Here is a 9,143-nt window from a genome sequence, read left to right on the forward strand (position 1 = left end):
GTCAAACTTGACATAATAGCTAACAGGCCGCCCTATCACAACCCTCGGCTTTCGTTCCGTTAAATACTTTAATTGCAACCCGCCAAGGGGATTCCCTAACAACATTGCGTCGATGGATGACAAACTTTCTACCTAAATAAATTAGACACTTTGTCACGCTGTGATACGGTGTTAAATGGTCCCGGAAACTGTAATACCAACAGAGAATTCAATACCCAATGGCCGTTTCGTATAAATGACGTTGTATCTGATTAATCTGGGGGTGATTAATACCCGAGTGTCTTGTCCTTGCTTTATACATAAATCAATTAGATACTACCCCGTGAGGATAAACGTTTTGTAAATGGCCTTATCTTTACAATTACTGTTTTCAGTTTACTTCCGGTTGCACCTTTCCATGTTAATAGTATTTTTCTATATAAATAAAACAGTAAATGTATGTATTTGCGTGTCTGTAAATATTTAACCGATGAACTATTACCATATTGGTCACATGACATTGATATTAATAGGTAATAGTAATCATACGTACGAGGCCTGCTAGTATATATATATATATATATATATATATATATATATATATATATATATATATATATATATATACTGCGTATCAAATTATTAACGAGTTTACATAAATATTTAAGGAACGAGTGAAACTTTGAGAAAGTGCTTACAATACTATCCAGCTACTACAGTCAGAAAATAAAAGTATTTAAAGCAGTATTAGCGAAACTATAGCAGAAGATAGGAATATCTGTTGATTTCATTGTGCCAAGTTATTAACGAGGTTGAGAAAAACACAATATACCCATAACTTGTTTATTGAAATAATTTTCAAACATAAAATGAACTGGGAAAAATGCTTAGAACGCAATAACTACATAGTAATTTCTACGTTGACATAATTAGTAGGGGATATGCGATCTTTTTTATCAATGGCTTGTAAAAACGTTGGTGCACAGAATTAGTCAAATTTGTGATTTCGTCAACAGTTAATTCTCGTAATACCTCTTGGAGAAATTTCCACAACTCATCTTAAATTGGCATCCGTTTGCAAAGAGGCGTCATTTTATGATACTCCAAATGTTCCAATTGGGTTCAAATCTAGTGAACTCGCAGGCCACTTCATCTTCCGTAGCCCAGAGAACCTCAGTTGCAAATACTCTTTGCTTTTGTTTGCTGCACGCGAGGGAGTATTATCCTGCATAAAGATAATGAGTCTTCTGAACGTTACTCTTTGCTTCTTCAGCCATAGTTCAAAGTGCTCCTTCAGAAAAGCCATGTAAGCGTTTGACGTCATTTTTACGCCTTCTGGTACTCTCCATGGGTCAACTAATGTACTGTAATTTAATGATAATCCCAGCCCAAATCATTATCCCACCACGTCCTTAGGTAAATGTGCACTGAACAGATACCATAATACTTAAAGTAAAATTGCAAATTTTGATATATCTTTTAATTCAAACGCGAAAAAAAAAAAACAAAAAAAAACAAAAACAATTGGGATGCTAAAAACGTACACAGTAAAACAATACGTTTTATTGTCGCATTGATTATTTATTTGTAACGCAAATTAAAAAGAACATATTTTCGGGGTTATTTATTTATGTTGGTAGTGTAGAAGAAAATGTATGAATGTGTATTAAAAATGGAGAATAAATTAAAAAAAGAAAGGCGGTGGGGAAATCGACGTTGTAAATTGTTCTTATGGTTGTCAAAGGGTCAAAGTTGATTTATTTGTAAGAAAATGGCGACGGTATAGTTATAATATAGAATAGTTGCAAAACATCCCCACCCTTCACATGTTAATAATTTCTTAATAACAACGTTAATATTTCAGTGCGCAGGTCAAATTCTGCACAAAGTAGCGATTTGTGTTTATTTGTTTACGCTGTTATGTTTATGTTCGCATGCGCAACCGGAAGTCGTAAACCGGATGTTGGGTTACAACACTCGTTATAAGATCATTTGAGTTATATATATATATATATATATATATATATATATATATCTTTCTTTGTACACACACACATATATATGTATATATATTATACATACATACATATATATATATATATATATATATATATATATATATATATATATATATATATATATATAAGCAGAGAGCGAAAAAATAAACAAATTAACAATCTTAAAATTCGGTTAAATATAATATTTCAATCGGTCCAGATTTCGTATATATTTTTATAGAGTCATGATTCCAAAAGTATTTGGGAGCCATCATCTAGAATCGAGACCAAGACCAAAGCTAGCATTCAAAGCTGCTAACGTTACCATGTACCAACGGGACACGCAACGTGACACGAGATGAATGTGCAAAATGTATAAAAATTGGTTTAATGTTATGATTATTTTCTACAATTTTTTGGTCAGGTATAACTTCTTTACTTTTTCCTTATTTTTTCCTTTTAAATTTTTTGTTTTGTCCCTTTCTTACTTTTAACCCATTCTCTTTCGCTTTTCTAACCGTTTTGCGATTCCTTTATTGTTTTAGCCGTTTATAGATGACCTTCTGCTCCAAACTTTGATCAATTTGCATCTCACCTGAGGAAGAAAATGACAGTAACTTCCAACTGGCCGTTCAAGCCTGTCAACTCTCCCAACACCTTTTCTTCGACTTTTATCACGTTTCTGCATTCCCTTTGTTTTATTCTCATTCCTTTTTTAAAACCTTTTTCCCAGCCACGTATCTGTTCACCAAAATCAAGTTGTAATAAACGCCTTTTTTTCCTTCGTGAATGGCATCTTTATTTTGAAAGAATCACACAATGTTTCTCACTTATTTATAACTAACCTGGGTGATTGGAAGTCTGTGTTGAACAAAAAAACAAAACAAAAAAAAAACAAAAAAAAACAACCACAAAAAACAAAAACAAAACAAAAAAAAACAGTGGTAGTAAGTAGGCAGGCAGGCTCGAACTCGTGACGCTAAGGAGGAAAAAAAGTGAAAAAAAAACGGGATGTCTTTGCCAAACCGGAAGTGACGTAGCTTCAAATTAAGGCTAGACAATCGAAACGAGAGGAAGACTTTCCAAAATATCGACGAAAAAAAGCGATCCCTCCCTGTAGAAAAGTGCCCAGTTGAGAGTGAAGGAATTCGTGTTTTTGGCGAATTCTTCGATATTTGTCGTCCGAAGGGTCTAGCTTCAAAATGATACCGAGCACGTGAAAATTCGTCGCCTCTATCGAAAGTCCTAGGCAGGCATACAAACATACATGCATATATACATACATTTAAACAGATTTATGTCCTTCATATCATAAAAGAAGGCTTAATCTTTCATTGTCTAAACCTTTCCCCCTTTCTTTCTTTGGCAGACTAATTTTTACTATCTTTGTTTATTATGTCTTTTTCTTTCTTTATCTTATTTTAAGATAACTTTCTTTCTGTTTCATTTTCCTTTACTTCTTTTCCTGTACTCCTTTTCCTCTACTATTGCCGGCTCTTCCTGCTTTATATATATACTAGTTGGGGGGTACCCGGCGATGCTCGGGTGTCTTGAGGTAAATCAAAACTCCGGGGGTGGGGGGTGTTAAATAATAAAAAAAATGTTTTCGTATGTAAGTATGAGAATCGAACCCGTACCCTTGAGTTGGAAATTAATGTGTGGAAAAAAAAAAAAAACCGCGACATACATACAACAAAGCCAGGTTTGAATTTATTTATTAAACTATAAAAACAGGCGTGCACAATAAAAGTTAACTCTGCTGCTTCCATTTGACCTCATTAAAAAGGTCAAATAGAAGTCACGCAGTTGTTTACCCGAGTTTGACTGTTTTTGTTTTTTTCCCCCAACAGATGTTGGGGGAGGGGAACCAGCTCCCAATTGTCCAGATTGAATAACAATTGTCTGATGTACAACATTGATCAAAGCTTATTGCTTCTGGACATTTCCCGGCGCAATGCCGAGAACGTTGTTCGTTGTTAACTTTGAATTAGTTTCGCTTTTTATACGAAAAAGCCTCATCAACATGCGATAAGCCAAAATAGGAATAATTTTGTAAAAGCCGACGTAAATAATTCTAGATGCGCCGCACTTCCCCAATCGTACATATTATTATTTAGGACCCATATAAACAGTTGTAAGCGATCGTAACGACATCGGAACCGTGTGCGAGAAAAACCTTTTGAAGACATACACGAAATGGTCACACACATTTTGCCTTTTATATATATATATATATATATATATATATATATATATATATATATATGTGTAATATATATATAATATATATATACATATATAATAGTTAATAAAACATGTTAAAAACACTTTGAAAAGAGTTAAAAACATATTTGATCTGAAAAGGAAACACTTAATAAGTGGATAGTCCTTAATCCGCGGAATTTCAAAGAAATACTTTCCTTTTCATCAGAGGGTAGGAATTAGCAAAATTCGGGATCGGATTTTGCATACAAAAGTATTTGATGAAACTGCAAGTCAAAGATCTTACTTTATAACAAGAAGTGAAGCAGAGGGAATATGGTAAAGAAAAAGGTGATTTTATGTAAATGGATAGTCTGGTGAAAGGTAAATTATCCAATGACGATAAAATCCAAAAATGTAAATCCAAGAAAGTTAGTTAAATTTCCATTCGAAGGATTAATTAAACGAAACGAACTAACATTGGATTCCAGTTTTTACAAGAAACTTTAGCAGTCAGTCGCCAGCGTTCTTTAAATGTTGCACCGATTAGTCGCTTTAATATTTTATTTACTGATGACTTCCTATTTTCTGATTAGTTACTTATTCATTATTTATTTCTATACATTGTATTTCTGAAAGTTTCATTAGCACAATTACTACTACGCTATCGATATTGGAATCAGACGATATTCAAATTTGTTAACAGCGACCTTAAAAAAAACACGGTCAGTTTTCTGGTTTTATTTATTCATTTTTTTTCTTTTTCATAGAAACAATATAAAATAAATAAATAAATAAAATCTAATAAACATACTTTCATTATACACGGTAGGTTTTATTTTTTTGAATTTTGTCTTTCCATTAAAAAAAAACCCCAGAAAAATTAGATTTAAATAAACATATTTGCATTTTACGCGGTAACTTTTTCTTGTGTTTTCCTTTTTCCACTTTTTTTTCCTTTGGTATTCTTTCACGTTCGTTTTGCTTTTATTCCTTCAATTTTAAGCGCCATATATTAGCTAAACCGGGGCGGGGGGCATCTATAAATATAAAAGCTAAAATGTGTGTGTGTGTGTGTGTGTCTGTGTGTGTGTCTGTGTGTGTGGGTGTTCGTTCACCCTAAACTCGGCCTCCTCCTGCTACTGCCACAATGACGTCATGTTTGACATAGAAAACGTTGACGTTAGTTTCAACCACCTGCAAGTGTTTTTAGAGGGTTAATTTTTCCCGTTCACAATTGTATGTTTGTTTGGTGTAGAGGTAACGTATCAGGCATTTTTTTCGCCTTAACCCCAATGCTTCGGGTTCAAGCCTGTCTTCCTACCTAAACCTTTTTCCTCTTTTACACCTTTTTTCCTTTTTCTTTTTTATATTTGTTCGCGGTTTTGCTTTGTTTTGGTTTTTCCAATTTTTTATAACATCATGTTTTTTTTAATAATATTAAAACAGCCCCCCATACACCCCCAAACACCCGGGAAACGCTGGGTACCCCCTGCTAGTATATATATATATATATATATATATATATATTGGGGTAAACAGTTACATATGGTCGCTACAAATAACCATCTGTTTCAGGCAATGAGACTTCCTCAGGCGATCCGGAACCCCTCGACGTCAGAAAGAAAAATGGGTAAAAATTGAAAACAATTAAAAAAAAAAAAAAATGAAAAAAATGGAGCTCTTAAAAAAAAAGAAGACATAAAACGATTATAAAAAGTTGCGGTTTTCTAAAAAAGAGGATAAAAACGGATAAAAATGGAGAAACTGCATTTCAACCTATTTGGAGATTAATCAAAAATAGATGAACAACTCGCTATAAGTCTGAAATAATTAAAGTGGGTCACAATTTTACTGGGACTGTAGATTGCATAGGAGAGTGGGTATGTTTATACACTGATTTTCAATATATATATATGTTGTTACAAAATGATCTGACACATTTGTTGGTAAAAATAAAAATAAATAACTATTAAATAAAGAAAATGTCAATTCACCCTTGGCTGTTCGTCCGTTCGTCTGTCCGCACTTTTCTCAATAACTACGCCCTGTGAAATTTTTGAAATTTTTGAAATTTTGCTCAAACATTAAACATGATATGAGTAAAAAAGTAACAGAACGGATTTTCAAGGAAAACTCCCACCCCGGAATGCTTTTCGGGTTAAAATGGCTTAAATTGACACCTAAAATTGATGCATTAGATTTTTATAAATCTTTGTGAAAAGTTTTAACTAACTGACTTTTATATAATTTTGTTTGTCTATACTTCACGATAACTGTTGGGTGTGCCCCAGGGGCTCTTTTAGGGCTAATAAAAACATTTCATTTTTGGCCCTATTTTACCATATTTGTCAAAATTTTCTGTGTATGTCTATTTAGCAGTTTTGCATGATGCCGAACTCAAATTTAAATATATTAAGGCCTTGGGAACTTTTGGGGCTAAATGGGGGGGGGGGTTGCAAATGATGGACTGTCATTTCTTTTTTTGCATGGTGCAGATCTCAAATTTACATATGTTAAAGCATAAAACTGGACTGTTTGTTCATTTTCACCAGGATTTGATGTCCTCTGGGGACTTTTGGGGCTAAATGAGTGGTTGGGGGGGCAAATGCTGAACTTAATCATTTTTTTATGTCTCGTTTACTGTGCACGCATGCATGCTTCACTTGTAATTTTTTTAAATGTGGATAGAATGCCAGTTTATTTCACGCAGAATTAAATATTAAATCAGTCAAATGTTTTCCATCATTGCTAACTCACGATTGTAGATGTTTATGAAAGTTTTTAATAACTCGATTGATCATTTCGGGTGGAATAGCAGCAATTTCAGAACGAATAGCTCGTTTTAAATCTTCCAGAGATTAAGAGTGGTGGCCAAATGCTTTTGACTTCAAATATTCCCACAAAAACTAAATAATAAATAAATAAATAAATAAATAAATAAATAAAAATAAAAAACAAACAAAAAAAAACGCAGGGGTTTGGGTTAGGTGATCTTGTGGGCCAACCAATATTACCACCTTCAACAGCCCAATTCAGAAGTATATTCTAAAATAAATTAAAAAATGCATAATAACAGATAGAAATGAATTTTAACATCATTAATATACAATGATATTCTACGTATATATATATATATATATATATATATATATATATATATATATATATATATATATATATATTCACTATCGAATTCACTAAAGCTTCCCCCAACTCTCTATAATTCCTCTTAATCTTTTTCATCCCTAACGAACCTTACGCTAGACGCCGCATCCCCACCATGCTACCTAGCACCTTCTCTACTCTTCTGATGAGAAGCGTTAGGCTTCGAAATGTCCTGGTATAAAGAGTCCCTTCTATCCCCCGAATTTTTCCTGTAATCCATTATTCAATAAATGACCCATTCTATATCTACCTATTTATAGTTTTGTGTCTTCATTTCATTCCCTTGTTGTCCTATTGTATAAGCTCCAATAATTATTGTTGAGGTTGGCATTATCCGGATAAGTCTCTTTTTGTGGAATTGACCTTTCTCTTTTCTCTTTTACTTAAAGCTATATATATATATATATATATATATATATATATATATATATATATATATATATATATATATATATATATAAATAAATAAATACTTTCTTTAATGGTTTTTTAATTATTTTGACCAACAAATCGGTCACATCGTTTGGGGACACCCTGTACAATCTTTTTCGATTTCCATTTGCAAATCTCAATCATGTTTCGCAAAGGCCAAAACCAAAAGCAACAATTTTCTCTACAAAACAACTAAACCAAGACCCATGAATAAATATTTGAAAGAAATAAAAAAATTGAAGCATAAAAACTTTCGTCAAAATTATTCAAGCCAAAAAAGGGTTAATACACCGTAAAACAAAATAACCAAACTAATTATCATGAATAAATATTTGATAATATAAACAATTTTATTTGCTTCTCGGCGAGAGCAAATTAGACACAAGGTCGTTTTTAATGTGGGTGAAAACTAGCTCCCCCAATGGGGGACTCTGGTATGGTCCATATAATTAGCAAATGTCTGATATGAAGGGTTGGCTCCGCATTGACCAAACCTAATTAAAATATAAACAAATTGAAGAATAAATTTTTTGTTTTCAAAATTATCGAATTAAGCTAAATAACGAGTAAAACAAAATAAAAAATAAAACAAAAAAAACATAAAACAAAATAAAAAAACAAAAAAAACATAAAACAAAATAAAACAAAACTTTCTTTTTCTTATTTCTTTTCTCCTTCTGTGCTTGCGTCTTTCTTTCCGTTTATCTTATATTTCTTCCTTACCACTAATAAATCTACCTCTCCCTCATGGTATCCCCTGTCTTTTTTCAGTACAGGGCGTTCTCCCCCCCCACTCCCCTTTTTTTTTACATTTCTCTTTTATTATTTGTTGTTTTATGTTTCGTTTCCAACTTTTCTATTTCAAATTCTGCTGACGTTTCATTGTCCCGACATGAAACGCATCATTCAGTTTTGAAGTCCACAACCAATGATGGCGGACTGACTCATGTTTGCGTTCAATTATGACCTCCCTCCCATAAACTGCTGTGAGATTGTTTCCCTGTCATGCTTATAATTTTCATTGCCAGACGCGTAAATTTAGTAAAGACGTCTTTAGATAGTCTAAAATATTGCTTTCTCTGTCTCCCTCTCTCTTATATATATATATATATATATATATATATATATATATATATATATATATATATACTAGCAAAAGTACCCGTTGTTGACTGGGTTCAAAAACAGGCTACTGAAAATGGACTCTGATTTATTAAAGTATGATAGGTTATGAAAACGAAGGGTTGTAAAGAGATAGCTTCGAATTCGGAGTACCAAACCAAAGACAAATATGATGAAAGTAAAAATAAAATAGATAAACCCCATAATTTATTATACCATACCTGTTCACACTGAAACACTTAT

Source organism: Euprymna scolopes, chromosome 25 (genome assembly GCF_053919585.1).
Source record: "Euprymna scolopes isolate OS-2025 chromosome 25, ASM5391958v1, whole genome shotgun sequence".
Classification (NCBI taxonomy): domain Eukaryota; kingdom Metazoa; phylum Mollusca; class Cephalopoda; order Sepiida; family Sepiolidae; genus Euprymna; species Euprymna scolopes.